This window comes from Bos grunniens, chromosome 19, assembly GCF_055505025.1.
Source record: "Bos grunniens cultivar Pamir isolate PY7600 chromosome 19, Bosgru_T2T1.0, whole genome shotgun sequence".
NCBI classification, from domain to species: Eukaryota; Metazoa; Chordata; class Mammalia; order Artiodactyla; family Bovidae; genus Bos; species Bos grunniens.
The window spans coordinates 8,173,246-8,193,319 of NC_141183.1; the positions used below are offsets into that span (position 1 = coordinate 8,173,246).

Consider the following 20,074-nt stretch of genomic DNA (forward strand, 5'->3'; position numbering starts at 1 on the left):
CTCCTCCCCCGATAAAACGTATAATCTAGGTCTGAAGTGCCATCATCCCGTCAACTTCCAAGAAAAGCCTCTCCAATAACAGCCCCCTCCCAGAGCCTTCATCCCTGGATCAAACGAGCCTGTTCCCTCGGGCCTTTTAGCCCTCAGGCGTTCCTTCAAACTCATTTGGAGAGTCTCGCTTGCAAGTCCTGCTGCGGTTGCCGCCTCCGGGACGCCTCCTCTGATTTCCATCGCTGCTCTAGACTCTAGTCCACCGCGAACGCGCCCTCCCCCGCATCCTGCTGCAGCGAAGGCTCCCTGCCTGGCTGAGACCCGCTCTTACTCAACTTCCCCCGCCCACTCGCCCCCGGCACTGCGTCCAGGCCTGGCGCCGAGGACAGAAGGGGACCTGGGGTTTGCTACTGGGAGAAGCCCTCACTGAGTGCCTGAGTGGCGGCGGGGTCTCTGGTAAAGTTCCAGGAATCTCCTTTAGGGGAGACCCAGTTGAAAAAAACACACAAACCCGTGTGGCCTCTGGCCCAGTGACACGGAACCTTCCTAATGGGGCAGGACCTTGGTTCTCACAGGGGCCTGCGTCCGAGGAAAGCACTCAAGATCTGGAGATTGGACTGCGGGGTCAGCCTTCTGGCCGCAGAGCCTGTCTGAGCCTGTTCTCAACATAGCAGCCACCCTATCCCACCTTCTTACCCATGAAACCACTGGTGGCGGCATCTCTACCGCCACAGGAGTCTCAGATCCTTCAGCCTCCCTGGGCCTGCGGCTGCCTTCTCTTTAAAATGGGGTAAGGGACTCCCTGGTAGTCCAGTGGCTGACTCTGTGCTGTCAAGGCTTGGGGCCCAGGTTCAATCCCTGGTCAGGGAACTAGATCCCACAAGCCACAGCTAAGACCTGGTGCAACCAAATAATTGAATTAAATAAATAATTCATTTTAAAAATAAATAAATAAATAAAATGGGAGTAAAAGGAATTTCCCAGCAGTCCAGTGGTTAGGACTCTGTGCTTCCACGGCTAGGAGCCTAAGTTCGATCCCTGGTCAGGGAGCTAAGATCTTGCATAAATAAACAAATAAAAATGGAGATAAAAATAGGCCCTGATAAAAAATAGGACCGATGCTGAAGCTGAAGCTCCAATACTTTGGGGACTTGATGCAAAGAACTGACTCACTGGAAAAGACCCTGATGCTGGGGAAGATTGAAGACAGGAGAAGGGGAGGACAGAGGATGAGATGGTTGGATGGCATCGCCAACGCAATGGACATGAGTTTGAGCAAGCTCTGGGAGCTGGTGATGGACAGAGAACCCTGGCGTGCTGCAGTCCGTGGGGTCACAAAGAGTCAGACACAACTGAGTGGCTGAACTGAACTGAAAAATAGGCCCTGTCTCTTATAAGAAGCCCCTTGAAGGGCAGGAGGCACGTGCTCATAATTGTGAGCAGCTGCTATTGTTAACCGCTACTGCTGTTACTGTTGTCATAGGAGGACCTCAATGTCTCCTCAACTTTGAGCCAGTCTCTCTACTTGCTCTCAGCCCAGAGGAGCTCAGCTTTGATTCCTAGCCTCCCTCCTCTGCTGCAGCCTCGCCCCTGGCCCTTTAGCTCGACAGGGGTGGGGGCAGGCAGAGTCCCCTCCACCCCAGGTGCCCACTTCTGCAGGACGTCTCAAGCATGTGCCCTGCAGCCGGGCCCAAACCCCTGCACCTTCCTTTCCCAGAGGCATCTATCCTCAGAACCCAGCTAACTGGTCCCCCGAGTGTGTGTGGGCCCGACTGACGCCCTGCTGGTGCCCAGTCACTCCGTCCTGGCCTTCCCACCCCTTGGTTGGGGTCTGGCTGCCCAGGTGCCCCTGTTCCCTCCTCTGGATGCTGATGTTCTGGCCTAGCCTCCTGCGGTAGACTAGACGAATAAAATCATTGGTGGGGGCGCAGGGGCGGTGGTGAGATCTCGGGTGAGCTCCAGTGTCCAAATGCCCCTTTCTTAGCCCTGAGCAGGCTCTTATTCCCCCCCAGACCCACCCCTGGGAGAGACGTGGCTGGCCCAGAGGAGCCAAGTTTGAAGTGAGACACCAGCCAGGGGTGGGGGAGGCAGACGGTGTCTGGTCCCTGTGGGGACCAGAATCAGACAGTGATGTTGGTCCCGGGGTGGGCCAGGGCCTTGGCTTTTTATGAAGCTCCTGACCCCCACCTTCCTGCTATTTATCACTGACCCGGATGGGGGTGGATGGTAAGGAAAGAGGGGGAGGGACTCGGGGGTGCTGTGGACCATCCAGAGAAAGGCACCTCTACTCCTCCCCATCCCCCAGGCCTAGTGGAGTGGGGGTCAGGCCAAAGCTGGAGGATTGCGCCTCACGGCACATGCAGGGGCCATTTATTTATTGTGCACCACCACATCCACATCCGGGGAAGCTGCGGGGTGCAGACAACTAGACCAGGGCCCACATGCAAAGCTTGGGACTCCATAGGGTAGATGGGATATCAGAGCGGGAAGGAGAGGGCAGCGAGCCATCCTGAGTCCTTCCCCTGATCCAGGGGCTATAACACGTTATTGCATGTAATACTCAAGACAACTCCGGAAGTGGTACCATGATTATCATCTCCTTTGTAGGGATGAGAACACTGACGCAGGGAGAGATGTTGATGGAGCAACTGGTATTTGAACCTAGTCCCCATCTGACTCTAGCTTCTGGCAAATGCTCAGCCCAGGAACTCCAAGGAGAGCCTGCAGGAGACCCCAGGCGGGGAGGGATTGCAGTGGAGGTTGACGTCGTGGATGGTCCCATGGGAACGTCTCCCTGCCCGGACACATGGGGCAGGGATACTCATCACAGCATTGGCTGCAACAGCAAGCACCTGTTGGAGAGAAGGCTGTTAAATAGAACAGGGGGGATTTGTGCTAATGTCACCCAGTTATTTTTTTTTTCTGATCTTTTTCAACTGTGTGCTTTTCTTCCCCCCCAGTCACACCACATAACATGTAGGATGTTAGTCCCCAAGCAGGGATGGAGCCAGTGACCCCTGCATTGCAAGCGCAGTGTCTTAACCACTGGACTGCCAGGGAAGTCCCTCACCCAGCTGTTAAAAGCAGGGAGCCCACCTCTCTCTATGTTGATTTGGAATACATCCAAGTTACATGTTAATATATAAGTATAGCTATAATTCCATTTGTTGTTGTATAGTCACTAAGTCATGTCCAACTCTTTTGCAATCCCACGGACTGTAGCCCGCCAGGTTCCTCTGTCCATGGTAGGTTCCCAGGCAAGAATAAGAGAGTAGGTTGGCATTTCCTTCTCCAGGAGATCTTCCTGACCCAGGGATCAATCAAACTCAAGTCTCTTGCATCTCTTGCATTGGCAGGTGGATTCTTTACCACTGAACCACCAGGGAAGCGATAATTCCATTTACCTACATTTAAAGAGAATGTACATATATATGCTGGTAGATCCACATAAACTTCTGGAAGTGTGTTTGTGGAGTGACCTTGCATTTGAGGGAGGGGAATTAAGAGAAGAGAAACAGAGACTTGTTTTTCATTTCATACCATATGCATGCATTAATTTTCTAACTAACCAAAAAGCACAGTCTAAGCTTTTCTTTTAATACGCCTAAAGATATAGGAAAGATCTTGATAGGGAGGAATGAGGAAAGGACAGTCCAGGTGGAATGAACAAGCAGGAAGACACAGGGGTGATTCTGGGGGAAAACTTCTGGTTTCTGGGGTGGGCTGCATCACAGGACATGTTGGGAGGATGGTGGACAGCAGCAAGACTGGGCAGGCAGGTGGGCATGTGCTGGAGACTCTGAAGGATCAGGATAAAGTGTTTTTATTTTATCTTGTAAGTAATGGAGGTTGGTTTATTTTTTATTTTTTGGCTGTGCTGTGAAGCATGTGGGATCTTAGTTCTCCCACCAGGGATCAAACCCACACCCCCTGCACTGGAAGCATGGAGTCTTAACCACTGGACTCTCAAGGAAGTCCCAATGGTGGGTTTTTGTTTTTTTTTTTTAATTGAGAAATTGCATTCTACTATTTTATACTCACATAGCTCTCTGTGAAAGGGGGCTTTGTCAGACATGTTTACATTTTTCAATCTTGACAGCGATCCTGCAAGGTAGGTCAGGGCGAGTTTTACAATGAGGAAACAGGCTTTGTGAGTAAAGACCACACACTCAGTTTTAAAATGAGAAGCTTTGCCCTTTGTACGCACCGCTTTGCAGGAAGGCAGCAGAGAGGAGAAACCACCGACCAACCCAGCAGAATGACAGGCTTCCTTTCACGTCTGAGCAATCCCAAGGCTCCCTCGTGACATTCAGATCAAGGAGATGAGACATCGTGACCCTTGGGAGAGAAGGGCAAAGGACCTTGAAGTCATCAGTTCGCAAACTCAAAAAAGCTCTGATGACATACCTTTCCTGGGGAGTAAAATATTAGCGGTTTCTTTGTTAGTCATAGCTAGGATTTAAACTAAATTTCTTTTTCTTCCTACAGGCTCATTTATTTTTATTTTATTGGAGTATAATTACTTCCCTGGTGACTCAGGCAGTAAAGAATCTGCCTGCAGTACCGGAGACCCAGGTTCGATCCTTGGGTCAGGAAGAGCCCCTGAGAAGGGAATGGCAACCCACTCCAGTATTCTTGCCTGGAGAATTCCACAGACAGAGGACCCTGGCGGGCTACAGACCATGGGGTCTCAAAGAGTGTCAGACACGACTGATCGACTGACACACGTAATTACTTTACAGTGCTGTGTTAATCTGCTGTACAAGGAAATGAATCAGCAATATGTATACATATATCCCCTCCAATTTTTTTTAGAACACAATGAAGTTCTATTGAATGAAGGGATATGTCTACTTTCTTGTTGAGGTTCAGAGAGGTTTAGGGCTGTGCCTAAGGCCACACGGCTGGTGGAGCCCAGAGGAGAGTGCTGGACCCAAGTCCTACACTCTTTCCAGCTCTTTCCATGGACCACACAGTAACAGACTGGTTTGGATGAAGATGGGGAGGCCAGTGAAGAGGCTGCTAAGAGTCCAGAGACCGGAGTGGGGCGGGACCTGGAGACCCAAATGGTGGAGTGTGTTGAGAAAGTCATCCTCTCTCTTCAGAATTTAGCCAACACAAGACCCTAGAGTTCCTTTCCGTTTATGCTCTAGGTTTACCTCCCCTCACCCACGGGCTCCATAAGACAAAGTCAGGAAAGAATGGACTTCGGTGGGTGAAACGGAGGGGTTTTCCAGAGAAGGGAACCAGCATCTGCCTCCGCTTGCTGCTGGCATTGATGGTGCAGGGCCGCCACCTAGTGTCGCTAAGCGGTACTGCACCAAGGGATGCCACCTGTGGTCAAAGGGACGCAGGGAGATTTCCTTTCCTCTGTATACACTTGGCAGTTAAAGGTTACAGGCAGAAGGCCTCGGGCGCGCCTCTTAAGAGGACTAGTGAGTGTCGGTAAGATGCTAAAGCTTATGTAACTCTTCTCCCTGCCATCCTGAATGTCTTTCAGGTTGTCCTGTGACCCTCTACAGGGGTGCTTGAGGATTACAAGACCCCGGGCACCCCGAGAACTGCCTGCTGTAAGGCGAGTGCAGAGAAAAAGAGAGTGAGGTGGGCAGTCAGGCAAGAAAAGGAAATTTATTAGAGGGAAAACGAAAGGGTGACTGGCCCTTGGGAAGAACCAGTGTCCTCCCGTTCTGACGGGGTCTTTCTTACACCCCGCCAATGAAGAATTCTCTGAAGGGATGGTTAATTTTTAGCCTGTAGCTGAGTCCTGTGGTCATGTAGCCAAAGGTCTGGAATCTGGTGGTCTTGTACCTTTCAGAAGATAGACACCAGTGAGAAAACAGAAAGTCATTTGTGCAATTTGGTCAGTCTCAAGGGTCACTGTGATTTTATTCTTTGTTTGCGAGGTCAACATAATGAGCCATCTTAACAATGAGCCCCCATGTAGACCCTATCATTCCAGCCTTTTTGATTTAGGATAAGGGCCGAAGGTCAGTCTTCTGTAACTGCTTCCTTCGGGACAGGGGCATCGTGGGGATGAGATAAGAAAAGGCTGGAATGTGGGTCAAGGGGATCTGTGTGGGGTCGAAGATTATGATAATTTGAGTGAGTTAGAAGTAGCTTGTGGATAGTTCGGCTGGTGGAGCCTTGTAAGCAGCCCTGAAGAAATTTTGAAAAGAGACACATTAAACCTGGGCTGAAAGTTAGAATAAGGGTAAGCAGAGGGAGAGGGCCTAGAAAGCGTAGGACCCAGGGCATCCAATTCCAATTGTTCAGCCAGTTTTCCCATGAATTCCTGAGGTGTTGGCATGTTCTTGAGGCCTGTTTGTCAGATTTCTTGCTGATTTCAACGCCTGATTTGCTGGTGTAGAAGCAGCAAGTTTCCTCCAAAAATAGACATAGGCCCCCGTTTTCTGACGTTAGAAGGTCTAACCCCCTTCTGTTTTGGAGGACCACAGCTGCCGGGGAATCTGGCTGGTTTTGGATAGTTATAAGGCTGGTAGCCATTTCTTCTAGGCTCTCAGTGAGGTCTTTAGAAAGGCTTTGGTAGTAGTTTAAAGAGGTTGTGAGTCCTGTGGTTTCTGTCCCAACCCCAGCCGCTGTTCCTAAACTGATCAATAGAGAAATGAATTACCCATCTGGGGTCAGTTATGAGTTAGCGGGATATGGAGGGTCTGATTGTTAGGGGCAATTGAAGTATCTGGGGTCAGATATACCAGGGTGTATGTTCCTGTCCAGTTAGCTGGAAGACATAAATGGGAAGATATAAATAGGCGGTGGCTCCACATGAGAAAAACATTCCAGCAGTAAGAAGACAACAGCTGAAATCGATAGCAAATAGGAGTCTTTCTGGGAACTTGTTAGTAGTCTCTGAAACTGACAGTGACCTCGCCAGCGTAGCCCCTACAAGAGGAGTAGAAGGGAGTCTCCCTGAGAAAGCGAAAGAATGTCCTGCAGTTCCCGAGACGTGGTAGACCGATCGGCCTGAACGGAAGGAGAGATGTGAAGTGTAATTACAGGGGTGCCATGCTACAGTTCCTAGTTGAGGGTGAGAATTGTTTACAGAGTTTTGTCTAGGAAAACAGAAAGGAGCCTGTTGTTGCAGAGGTGGTGGGTGTTAAGGAGCAGCAACCAGGCTAGATTGGAAGGTGGGTTGGGATAGTAATAGAAGCTTTGAACTTTGTGAGAAGGTCTCTTCCAAGAATAGGAGTGGGGCATTTGGGGAGTATGAGAAAAGAATGCAAAAATGGGGTATCTTGAAGTGTGCAAGGTAGAGGCTCGGTTATTGGAAAATCCCCACAACAGAGACCTGGGAGACCTTGGTTTTTCCGGAGTAGGCAGGCAGAGCAGAGTAAGTGGCCCCTGTGTCGGTGAGAAAAGAGATCGGCTTACCTGCCACTGTGAGAGTTACCCTGGGCTCCTTAGAGGTGGCAAGAGACGGGGCCTGGAGCCCTGGGCACCTCTAATCCTCAACGGCGGGTCCAAGGAGGCTGGGCAGAGCTGGGTCAGAGGACTGCTGCTCGGGACCAGGAGGGGATGTCCGGATCCCTAAGGGGGATTTGGGCAGCCAACCTTCCAATGTCCCTTTGTGCCACAGCTGGGACACGGGCCTGGAGGGGGCCTTGGCTTTAGACGTGAGTGGGCCCGGTGGCCTTCTTTGCCGCATTTAAAGCAGGGCCCACACGGCTTCCTGCCTTTGTTGGTTGATGGAAATTTGGAGCCATGAAGGGCAGTAGCTAAAAGGTGGTATTTGGCCTGATCTCGTTGGGCCTTCTCTAGCTTTGCCTGTTTTTCCCGATTATTGAAAACCTTAAACGCTAAATTTAAAAGGTCTTGTTGAGGGGGTTGAGGGCCTTCTGCCTTTTTTAGTTTCTTTCAGATGTCTGGGGACGATTGGGAGATAAAGTGGGTGTTAAGGACAATGGTGCCCTCTGCTGAAATGGGATCAAATCTTGCATATTTTTGTAGGGCTTCCATTAGCCTGGCTAGAAATTGTGCTGGGTTTTCGTCTAGCCCTTGAATTATTAGCCAAAGCTTATCAAAGATGATAGCTTTATGTTCTGCCTTTTGAAGGCCCACAATGAGGCAAGCAACCACGTGATGACAGGCTGCTGGCCCAGGTCTCCCTGCCTGATAATCCCAGGATCATCTCTGGGAGGGGACAGCCGTGACCCCTACAGGCTTCGTGTGGTCAGCCCTGTGTATCTCATCAGCTTGCAGCCGGGAGGTTTGCCATACTTGTTCCTTCTCTTCTGGGAGGAGGTGGAGGAAAGGATGATGTAAATATCATGCCAGGTTAAGTTGTAGGACTGAGTAAGATACTTGAATTCTTCTAGATAGTTATCCGGGTCTGAGGAGAAGGAACCAAGACGCTGCTTTTTGATTTGCAATAGATCGATAGATCAGTGAGGGAGGCTGGGACAGGAACCCAAACAAAGCCTTCTGCTCCCGCTGCTTCCTGGAAAAGAGGAGTCGGGCAGGGGAAGGAGCGGGGTCCTCAGGGGAAGTTTCCTGTTTTAATGTTGTTCAGGACTGGCTACGGGGAGGGCATCTACGGAGGTTGGGGTAGAGCCTTGGGACCCTCGGGATAGAGGGTGGGGCTGGGGTCTCAGAGCTTGCCTTTGGAACAGGCAGGGGAGGGGGTTTGAGGGAGAAGGGACCGTAAAGTGGAGGTTGTGGAACTGGATCTGGAGTGGCTACAAGGGGATTGGGAGCGACAGGGGGTGGGCTGTGGTCCGAAAGGTTGAAGGAAGAAGGAAAGTCTGAACAGGGATGGGAGACACTATATGCGGAGGATGTGGCCCAGAGTAGGCTGAGTATTTGAGAAGTAGAACAGGATTCACAGAGGGAGGGTCCAGAGTGGAGAGAGCGAAGAATGCCTGAACAGAAGGGATCTCTGACCGCTTGCAGAGGTTTTTCGAGGTCGGGAGTTCCGTTTTCTGGCCATTGGGACCTGTTTTCAAGTCTGTAATGTGGCCAGTGTTAGAACAGTAAATAAGGCTTTTTGGTCTTATCTCCCATTGGAAGCCCAAGGCTTTTAGGTTTCAGAGAAGGCATCCTAGAGGAGTAATCCTTGAGGGCTGGGATTGAGAATTTCCCGTTGTGGCCAAATAGGGAGGTTAGATGAGGGCAAGAGAAAACAAGGAGAAAGGGCCCAGACAAAAGGTATCTCCATTCTCAGGACCTTCTCAGAGAATAATAGTCTGCTTTGAAATGGGTGTCCCCTATTTCAAAATGAGGTCCATGGGTATCCCCCCGCCTAGCTCTAGGACTTGGAAACGAGAGAGGGGTGGGGGAGAGAGAGAGAGAACTCGAGATAATGGGATTTCACTCACCCTTGCAACTGAGGGATGAAATGTGGGCCAGTGTGTGGATGTCAGTCCAGAAGGCAAGTGGAGGGTCCTGTCCTGGAGCTCGTCTCGGTGTCTTGGCAAGGTCCGAGGGAGGGGGCCGCCGGAGGTGGGCTCGTGAGAGGAGCCCACCCTGTTGAGGTGGATCTTCCCTCCCAGAATGGAAGGCAAGGGTGAAGAAAAACAGAGCGAACTGGGAATTCAGGCAAGAAAAGGAAATTTATTAGAGGGAAAACGAGAGGGTGACCGGCCCTTAAAGAGAACCAGTGTCCTCCCTTTCTGACGGGGTCTTTCTTACACCCCGCCAATGAAGAATGCTCTGAAGGGATGGTTAATTTTTAGCCTGTAGCTGAGTCCTGCAGTCACGTAGCCGGAGGTCTGGAATCCAGTGGTCTTGTAGCCTTGAGAAGGTAGGCACCATCAGCAAAACAGAGTGTCGTTTGGGCAATTTGGTCAGTCTCAAGGGTTATTGTGATTTTATTCTTTGTTTGCGAGGTCAACATCATGAGCCATTTCTACCATGAGCCCCCATCAAGGACCGATCACCTGCTCCTCAGGGGAAGTATTAGGGTGTCCAATGTCCCAGGGCTAATTATACTCCAATGTTCAAAAAAAAAAAAAAAAAAGTGAAAAATAAAATGAAAATAATGTATCCTTTGTAATTAATCGGCAACAGTTTGTAAACTCTTTTCCTGGGTTCTATGACCCTCCAGCAAATTATCAAACCCAAAGAGGGGGTCCTTGAAGCCTCTGATTGGTAGCCGAGTCAGATGGAAGTTGTAGGTAACCTAAGGACCCATGGCTTACAGTCTTGTGGGGCTGGGACTTTGAACCTATGGGGTCTCCGCTAACCCAGGCTGTTAGGGTCAGAATTGCCTGGTGTGAAAACCCACACATCTGGCGTCAGAACTGTAGCAAGCGTAAGCAGAAGGAAACAGTGAGTGAGTGAGTTTTTCCTAAAACACATCCACACAGGGAAGTACCAAAGAGCACGCATGAAGAATGTGGCAGGGCTCCACCCACTGAGACAGAAAGACTTCTGCTGTAGATAATTGTTTGCACATCCCCCCTTTCATATAGCGAAACCTAACTCCTAAGGAAAGGCTTTGGAGGTGGGGCTTTTTAAAAATAATTAGGTCATGAAAGCAGAGCTCTCCTGCATGGGATTGTTGTTGTTATTTAGTTGCTAAGTCCTGTCTGACTCTTCTGCGACCCCTGGGACTGTTCACCGCCAGGCTTCTCCGTCCATGGGATTCTCCAGGCAAGAATATTCCTTCTCCAGGGGATCTTCCTGACCCAGGGATCAAACTGATGTCTCCTGCACTGGCAGGCAAGTTCTTTACCACTGAGCCACCAGGGAAGCCCTATGCATGGGGTTAGTGCCCTTGTATTAAGAGGGCTTCCCTTGTGGTCCAGTGATTAAGAATCGGCCTTCCAATGCAGAGAATGTGGGTTTGACCTGTGGTTGGAGAGCTAGGATCCCATATAACATGGGCCAACTAAGTCCATGTGCCACAACTAGCAAGAAGCCTGCTTGCGGCAATGAAAGATCCTATGGGCTGGAACTAAGGCCTGACACCACCAGATAAATACGTACATATGAAAAGAGCCCCCGCCCCGAGTTCCCTTGCCCCTTCTGCCACAGGAGGATACAATGAGAAGTTTGCCAACTTCTCACCCCAGAAGAGGGCTCTTTCCAGAACCTGGCACCTGATCTAAGACCATCTGCAACACATATTAAGATATTCAAAGTGAAAAAGCAAGTTGCAAAATAATGCCTCAAGTATGATTTTGTTTAGCTAAGATGTGAGTGTGTGTATGTATGTGTGTGTGTGTGTGTAAACACCTGGATCCCCTCACTATCAGCCCAGGTCTCAGTTTGGGAATAAGAAATTGAGCACATGGGGACTTCCCTGGGGATCCAGTGGCTAAGACTCCATGCTGTCAATTCATGGTTCCCAGGTTTGATCCCTGGTCATGGCACTAGATCCTGCATGCTGCAACTGAGACCCGGTGCAGCCAAATAAATACATAAATATTAAAAGAAGAAGAAGGACAAGAAGTGATGCTGAAAGCTCCGCTTCTCTGTACACTGGTTCCAAATCGAATCTTGGAGACAGAGTTTTGGGTGATATAAAAAAGGATAGCTTTATTGCTTTGCCAGGCGAAGGGGGACACAATGGATTCATGTATCCCCATGTATCCCAACTTGGACACACTGAGAAGCTTTATATTAATTGCCCAAAAGGGGCATGATCAGCTTGTGGACATTCTTCTGATGGGTTGGTGGTGAGAGAAGTAGGAGTCAGCATTGTCAACCTTTGGGTCCAACTGGTTGGGGGGCTCCATACTTGTGGGCAGCACATGACTTCTTTAATCATGGACTTCTCCCACCTGGAGGGGGGTTTAGTATCTGCAAAACAGCTCAAAGACATTGTTGTGTGTGTCCCTTAATGAAGAAACAGGATCTTGTCCCAGGGCTGCTCTTGACTGTTTCTCCTTGGTCTCCCATCCTCTCCCCTTATCAACAACTGCTTGAATCTGCCCATTGGAACAGGAAAGATCATGGAGGCTGAATAAAGGCAGTTTCCTGGAATCAAAGAAGTGGGGGAACACAGAAAGGCCTTGTGCCCAGAAGCCCACAGGGTCCTGCATGCTATCAGAAGAAGCTGAGCACATGACGTCTACAAACACTTGCTGTCTCCCACCAGCTCCCCTCACTCTCTGATCCAGGGTCCCTAATCCACTTCCTTAACCAACTCCCCTCCCTCCCCGGCCATCAGCTGCTTCTTCTGTGAGATCTCAGGACTCATCTGGGTCTGAACTGGGGCCACATGATTAAGAAAGTGTTGCTGGGCGGAGACAGGCTGCAGCACGTGACAGGGCAGAGGGACAAGGGAGCTTCTGGCATCCCTCTGATAAGGACACTAGTCTCATCAGAATGGCTCCACTCTCATGACCAATCACCTCCTAAAGTCCCCACCTCCAAGTACCAGCACCTGAGGGGTCAGGTTTCAACATATGGATTTTTGGAGGGGACCCTATATCCTGGCTTCAAAATCACTGCAGATGGTGACTGCAGCCATGAAATCAAAAGGCAATTGCTTCCTGGCAGGAAAGCCATGACGAACCCAGACAATGAGTCGTAAAGCAGAGACATTCCTCTCCCGACAAAGGTTTGTAAAGTCAACGCTGTGGTCTTCCCAGTGGTCACGTACGGTTGTGACAGCTGGACTGTAAAGAAGGCAGAACACCAAAAAATTGATGCCTTCGAACTGTGGTGCTAGAGAAGACTCCTGAAAGTCCCTTGGACAGCAAGGAGATCAAACCAGTCAGTCTTAAAGGAGATAACCCTGAATATTCACTGGAAGGACTGATGCTGAAGCTGAAGCTCCAGTATTTTGGTCCTCTGACGAGAACAGGCGACTCACTGGAAAAGTCCCTGATGCTGGGAAAGATCGAGGGTGGAAAGAGAAGACAGCGTCAGAGGATGAGATGGCTGGACAGGATCACTGATGCAATGGAAATGAACTTGGGCAAACTCCAGGAGATGGTGAGGGACAGGGAGGCCTGGCATGCTGCAGTCCATGGGGTTGCAAAGAGTCGGTCACGCCTGGCTAACTGAACAGCAACAGCAATAACCTGGATTCTCCCCTGAGCTGTCAGAGTGAGTGCAGCCCTGCCCACACCTTCCTTTTGGACTTCTGGCCTCCAGACTGTGAGAGAAGCAGAAAAGTTTCTGCTTTTTTAAGTTGCCCAGTTTGTGGTCATTTGTTCTAGAAGTCCAGGAAACCAACACATTGAGTTATTCAAGTTCTACAACAACCACCACCAAAACCACACCACCAGCTCTAGCTCTGACTCTCCTTGTCAGAGCTTCTTGCACTCCTTTAAGAAGCCCAGCTTATTAGTAGATAGGGTAGGGGGTCCCCAGAACCAGGCATTGCTTTCTTGACAGAAGAGATCCTATTTTTGGCTAAAAAGTCATTTTTGTGATCTAAGCCTGGCCACAGTGCTTGCTGAACAGGTTTCAGTAACTAGTGATTTTAAGAGAACAAAAGGATGCAGGCAAGGGACTTCCCTGATGGTTCAGAGGTTGAGACTCTGCACACCCAATGCAAGGGGCCCAGGTTTGATTCCTGGTCTGGGAGCTATATCCTGCCTGCCACAACTAGGACCCAATGCAGCTAAAAAAAAAAAAAAAGTTATCAGGCAAGAGAAGTAATAATAGCAAAGATAATAAATCAGTTGTAAAGACTTTGGGTTTTGTTTCAATGGTAAAGATTAGCTTGGAGCCCTTTCTTGAACTGTTTTACAGAATTTAAACCCCTCAGCCACAATGTCAACCAGAACCTCAAGAATGATGCTGGTGACCTTTTCTGACCCTTATGACTTCAATCAGCTAAAGTTTGGTCTCTATTGACCTTTGCCCCAATTCGATGCTTCATTTTCCTCTGCTCCACCCCCCTTTATGAATATATATAACCACTCAACCCCACCCCTTCATGAATATATATAACCACTCAACCCCACCCCTTCATGAATATACATATTAACTCAACCCCACCCCTTCATGAATATACATATTAACTCAACCCCACCCCTTCATGAATATACATATATCACTCAACCCCACCCCTTCATGAATATACATATATCACTCAACCCCCCCACCCCACTTCATGAATATACGCATACCCTTAGCTTAAAAAATGTCCCCATTTTTGCTGCTTTGGGAAAGATTCCCCAGTGTTTCTCCTTACTTGCTGCAAGTAATAAATGCTTCCTTCTCCCGCTGTTTGGCTTGACTGTGTCTCTTGGCGCAACGTCCACCGAGTCCAGCCCAGTTTTCGAGTAACAAATTCCCTGCCTCTCATCCCTGCCCCGTTCTCAGGACTGCACCTAATAACCTCTTTCCCCAGCTGCATTCCCGGCAGGGGGCTCCTCCGGACTCCCGGCCTGGCCCTTGTGGGGGCGACCCCTCCTCTCTGTCCTTCCTCCCTCTGTCCACCTGCCGCTGGTCTTTCGCCTCCACCCGACTCTGCTTTCTCCCCGGCTGTTCTTAATTCATTCAGGAATGTTTCCCAGCGTCAGCTGTGGCTGGACGGCTCTAAACAGGAAAGAAGGGCAGGGAAAATGGATCCTGACTTCATTAAAAATGTTGATTTTTTTCCATCACGGATTTTGTGGGCATTAACTTCTATCTAACAACAAAAAAAATATTGCAGGGGGTACTTTCCTGGTGGTCCAGGGGACTTTGTGCTTTCACTGCTAAGGACAAGGGTTCAGTCCCTGGTCAGACAACAAGATCCCACAAATCAAGGGGCATGGCCGGAAAAAAAAAAAAAAAAAGAAATGCATTAAAATATGATTTCTCTTGGGATTTCGCTGGTGGTCCATTGGTTAAGACTCCGTACTTTCAATGCAGGTTCGTTTCCTGACTGGAGGACTAATATCCCACATGCCTCTGAGTGTGGACAGAAAAAAAGATTTCTCTTGATTTTTGGGCTTTGAGATGCCCCGTGAGTTTTGCCCCTGAGGCGAGTGCCTCACTCACCTCATCCTACTCCGGATCTGACACGTGAGGTTCATGCCCCCATGGCAGGCTGTGCCAATGAGGGAAGCAGACAAGCCAAAGTGTAATATCAGGTCATGGTCAGAGCCACAGGAAAGCTCGACCAGGGCGCAGAGAGATGGATGGGATGGGCCCGCTGTGTTGGAGAGGTGGTCAGGGAAGGCTTCTCTGAGGAGATGAGCTTTGAGCAGAGACCTGAGTGAAGGGAAGGATGGAGCCATGAGATGAGGCAGAAGGAAAGCACTGTGGCACAGGGAGCAGCAGGTGCAAAGGCCCTGGGGCGGGAGTGGGCACGTGTGCCTCTCAGGAGCATCAGGGAGGTGAGTGGGGCTGGAGCACGGAGACGGAAACGAGGCTGGAGAGATGGGCCCTGGGGTAAACGGTGCCATCCAGCGGGCTGGGCCAGGACTCTGCGTTCTGAGTGTGACTGTGTGAAGCTGTGGGGGCGGTAGGGGGGGGGTTTGATGGGAGTGAGTGGAGGGCTGATATAGTCTTATTCATTCTCTGGGTGCTAAGTGGAGAAGAAGACACCGGGGTGGGAGTGGAAACTGCAGGCTGGAGTTGATTGCCTGGGAGGAGACGGTGGCCTCCTTCCCTGGCTCATTTCAAACTGAGGACCCAGGGACTTCTCTGATGGGCCACTGGATGAGACTCCACGCTCCCAGTGCAGGGGGCTCGGATTCCATCCCTGGTTGGGAAACTAAGATCCCACAAGCCCCAACTAGGCTCTCGTGCTGTAACTACTGAGCCCATGTGATCTAGAGACTGAGCGCCCCAACTAGAGAAGCCTGTGCGCAGCAACGAAGACCCAGTGCAGCCAAGATAAATTTAAAACAAAATAAAACAAGCAAACAAAAGAAACCAAACACACAAACTAAGGGCCAGAATCTCCCTGGAAACATGTCTGGCACATGTGCCGCTGTGGAGTCAGCTGTCATCGTCACCATGTGACCCGGACGTGAAGCATTGATTTGCACAAACTCCAAGAGGCGCCATTTAGCAAAGAGATCTCGGTGAAATCAACGTGAACCATAGGATCCCAACTTAACGTACAACGCAATACGTACATGGCAGGTGTGAGGTATGTCAGCCCGGGGAAGAGGCTGCAAGGATTTAGACCAAAACGCTGACAGTAATGAATTGCCTCTGCTTGAAGGGATCACAGGTGACTTTTTTCTTTTGTGTTTTCCTTTCATCCCCAAATTCCCTGCAATGATCATGTATTGCTTTCGTAATCATACAACCCCCCCACCTCGAATGCTATTTTTAAAGCTACGTATAAAAATTTCAAGCATTATAAAATTTTTAATGTGTACAAAAGACATCTGGAAGATTGGGCGAGGGTGATGGATTCTGGGTGAGGCTACATTTTCTGAAGCGCACTTAAATTTTTTGGTTTTTGCATAATAAAACTGTTGCTTTTAACAAGGAATGGTATTGCACGTTCTGTCTTTGGACTTACATGAGGTCAAGGGCTCACTTTCCCACCTGCCCCTGGAGGCTCCTCCCCTCCCCCTCTGCCCACCTCTCCCCCTCCTTCCTCCCCTCCCCCACCCCTCCTCACTACCTTCTCCCCAGTCCACACTGGAGGGATGGGTGAGACAGGAGGGGCTCTGAGGACACTCTGGGCTGTGAGGGTGTTGCCTCTTTCCATGAGACCAGTCCATTTGGAGGACCCAGGGCTAGGCCTGCCCACTTGCCCTTGTGCAGTTACTCAGGACTCATCCCTGGCTCGTGGTGGTACTTGGTGCTCCCCTATGGTCTGAGGCTGTGTGTGCTCAGTCGCTAAGTCATAGCAGACTCTTCTGCAGCCCTGTGAAGTGCAGCTGGCCAGGCTCCTCTGTCCGTGGGATTTCCCAGACAAGAATACTGGAATGGGTTGCCATTTCCTTCTCCAGAGGATTTTCTTGACCCAGGAGTTGAACTCGCTTCTCCTGCATTACAGGCGGAATCTTTACCACTGAGCCATCAGGGGCTGAGGGAGAAAGTGACAAAGAAGCTGTAACTCAGACTTTCCCGATCTTTCTACTACTAGGCTTGACCTCTGGACTTCTAGGTTCATCTGCATTGTCCAATTTTAGCTAGCCTCCAGCTCAGTTGGCTTAGCTAGAATCCGTTACACCCTCATCTTCCACAACGCGTTTTGATGTCTGAGGCCCCGCCTTCCATGATGTCTGAGGCCCCGCCTGCCTTCCCCAAGGATCCCGTCATTGAAGCCACATCCGCGCCCCAGTGTCGCCCCCTAGCAGTCTTACATCCACATTACAGAGGATGTACAGTCTTACATTACCCTCCCCCCTACCCCACCCCCCGCCCCTTCCCACTCTCGCTCCTTGGCTGGAAATTTCCACTCACCCACTAGGTGTTAGAGTTGAGCTGGTTCTAAACTGAGCTCTCTTTCCCCCAACTGCAATAGTTGTGAATAAAATCTGCTGGTTTTTTTTTTTTTTTTTAATACTTACTTATGTGGCTGCATTGGATCTTAGCAGCATCCTGTGGGATCTTTTGTGGCGGCACATGGACTCCTGGTCAGTAGTTGTGGCGCTCCAGCTTAGTTGCTCCTCAGCCTGTGGGATCTTAGTTCCCCTACCAGGGATCGAACCCTGATCCCCTGCACTGCAAGGTGGGTTCTTAACCACTGGATCACTAGGGAAGTCCCAGTGGCAGAACATCTTTAAAGCCGCGGCTTGGGGGCGGAGACGATGATGGCTGCGGGAAGCGGCGTGGAGGAGACAGAGGGAGGGGCAGAGGCTTGGACCAGGGGTTGCAGCAGAGGTGGTGGGAGGAGACCCAGTAGGGATCTAGTTTTGAAGTTGGTCCGACACGATTCATGGAGGGATTGGATGTGGGGATGTGAGGGACTGCAAGAGAGGACAGTGAGGATGGGTCTGAGGTTTCTGGTCTGTTTACCTTAGCGAGTGGAAGGGCCACTTTCTAGGGGAAAATCGCCAGGAAGAACAGGATTTGGCAGGAGGAGCATCAACAGTTCTGGCTCATCCAGGTGAAATTGTAGGGCGTTCAGGGGGCAGCTGGCCACTGCAGCCTGCAGCACAATGGTGCTGTCAGAGCTGGGGCTTAAATTTGGGGCCTGGGTGAGCTCACCGATGAGACAGTATCGGAAGACACCCCGGAGGTCAGGGGAAAAGGGAAGAGCCGAGAAGGGGCCATGGTGGGTGGGGGATGGGCTGAGGGGGTGAGACAAAACCAGAAGCTGTCCAGAGAGTATTCCTGGGGGTCCTGGCCAGCGTCCAGAGTGAGTGGTTAAGACAGATGCAAAGTGGACACAGGGCAGCCTGACCCCCGGTGGAGGAGCAGAAGCCAAGAGGCATGGAATGGGGTGGGGGACCCCGAGTCAGGAGAGTGGGGACAGGGCAAGGGCCAAGATGGCAGAAGGGAAGCGCTCCAGAGGGAGGGGGTGGCTCTTACAGGACTCACCTGGGAAGATGGAGAGGTGGGCTGTGCCTCTGGTGGGAGACCAGATCGGGGCAGGGGGCGGGGGGGGGGGCGAAGGCGTCTCCATGAAGCGAGAGTTAAGGTCATTAACTGAGAAGCCAGTGCGCATGAGGTGCTCAGGGGGCTTGAGGCAAGAAGGGAGGGTGAGAAGAGCCTCAGAGCATGGAAACGTGAGTCTGCTCCCGAAGGATCATTGGACCTGGAGCTGCCCTCTCCCAGGCCCCTGCTGGGTTCACAGACTCCTGGGCAGCTGTGCTGGGGTCCTTGCTTCCAGCGAGGCTGGGCCGTGTGGTTTTTTCCTGATTCCCAGAGGCCTGACTCTCTGCGCTGCACAGCTTGTGGGGTCTTAGTTCCCCCACCAGGGATCGAACTCCAGCCCTCGGCAGTGAAAGCGTGGACTCCTAACCTCTGGACCACCGGCACATTTCCCAGACCCCCTTATTCTGTGAGCCTTAGTGGACTTCTGTTTCCCGCCACCAAAACCTCCGACCCAGTGTCACCAACCCTAAGGGACCATTCCGGTCCAGGCTCTTATCTTGATGCCACAGTGCTTTTACCGGATGTATCAGATGAGCCGCTCTGAAACCCATTGCCCTGGAAGGTTGGAGGAGGGAAACTTTTGAGGCCAAAGATGAGTGTTTTTCAGTTGGGATGTCTTAAAGGATGTACTGAGAAAGGGCTGAGAATAGAGTGAGATGAGTGAGGCATTTGCCTGGGACGCAATATTTAAGGGTGGGAGCAGTAATCAAAGGAAATAAATACAATATTAAAGAAAACTTGATTAAAACAAAAATATCCATGATGAACAAAAAAAATTAAAAATTTTAAACAAAGGCCACTGTTTTTTTCCCCTCCAGCTGCGCTGGGTCTCTGCTCCTGCATACGGGCTTTCTCCAGGTGCCGCCAGCAGAACCACTGCCTAGGTGCGGTGCCCGAGCTTCTCAGTGAGGTGGCTCCTCTTGTCGCAGAGGGTGGGCTCTAGGGCATGAGGGCCTCAGCGGTTGTGGCACGGGGCTGGGATCTTCCCAGACCAGGGGTCGAACCCACGCCCACTGCACTGGCAGGTGGATTCTCAACCCGTGGGCCACCAGGGAAGTCCCTGTTGTTTATTTTGGTAACCCCTGCGAGGCTGTTGTGTCTCCAATTAAGTGAGTTTATCTGTTGATGTTGGTAACCTAACAGCTTAGCAAATGTGGGGCTTTGTGTATAGTCTTTTAAAAATTACTTTTTTCCCACTTGGGTCAAAACAGGGGAGGATATTTTCATAAATATACATGGGGTGTACATTTTTTCTTTTGGCTTTAGGCTTGGTTGGGGCACCACTTCCTCTAAAGCAAGGGAGAGGGAATTCCCCACTGGTCCAGTGGTTAAAACTTGGGATTTCACTGCCGAGGACTTGAGTTCGATCCTTGGTCGGGGAACTAAGCCACGCGCGGCCAAAAATAAATAAAGAGACGGAGGAACGTGAGCCCCAGAGGAAGGAAAATAGGAATAATTTGGCCCGCCCGCTCAGGCTGAGGCTTCTTCCCGCGTGACGTTCCCGCCTCGGCCAGCAGGCGTCACTGTGGGGCTGCCTCACTGGGTCCGCGTGGCAGGGAAGGAGACAGCCTCTGCACTCGCGTTCCTGACACCCCATCGCTCACCGCCAAGGGGAGCTGACCCACTTGCTCTTCTCGGTCGGCGACAAGCTTATTCCTCAGCACAGAGC

At 50.7% G+C, this 20,074-nt stretch overlaps 1 long non-coding RNA gene across 1 annotated transcript; it reads right to left on the minus strand.

The window, feature by feature from the left end:
* Positions 1–11,460: 11,460 nt before the first annotated feature.
* On the minus strand, positions 11,461–14,448 carry LOC147351123 (uncharacterized). The gene is made up of 2 exons (XR_015146837.1): positions 14,102–14,448; positions 11,461–11,751 (listed from the first exon to the last, which is right to left on the minus strand). It is a non-coding gene; the product is annotated as an uncharacterized LOC147351123 (long non-coding RNA).
* Positions 14,449–20,074: the final 5,626 nt, after the last annotated feature.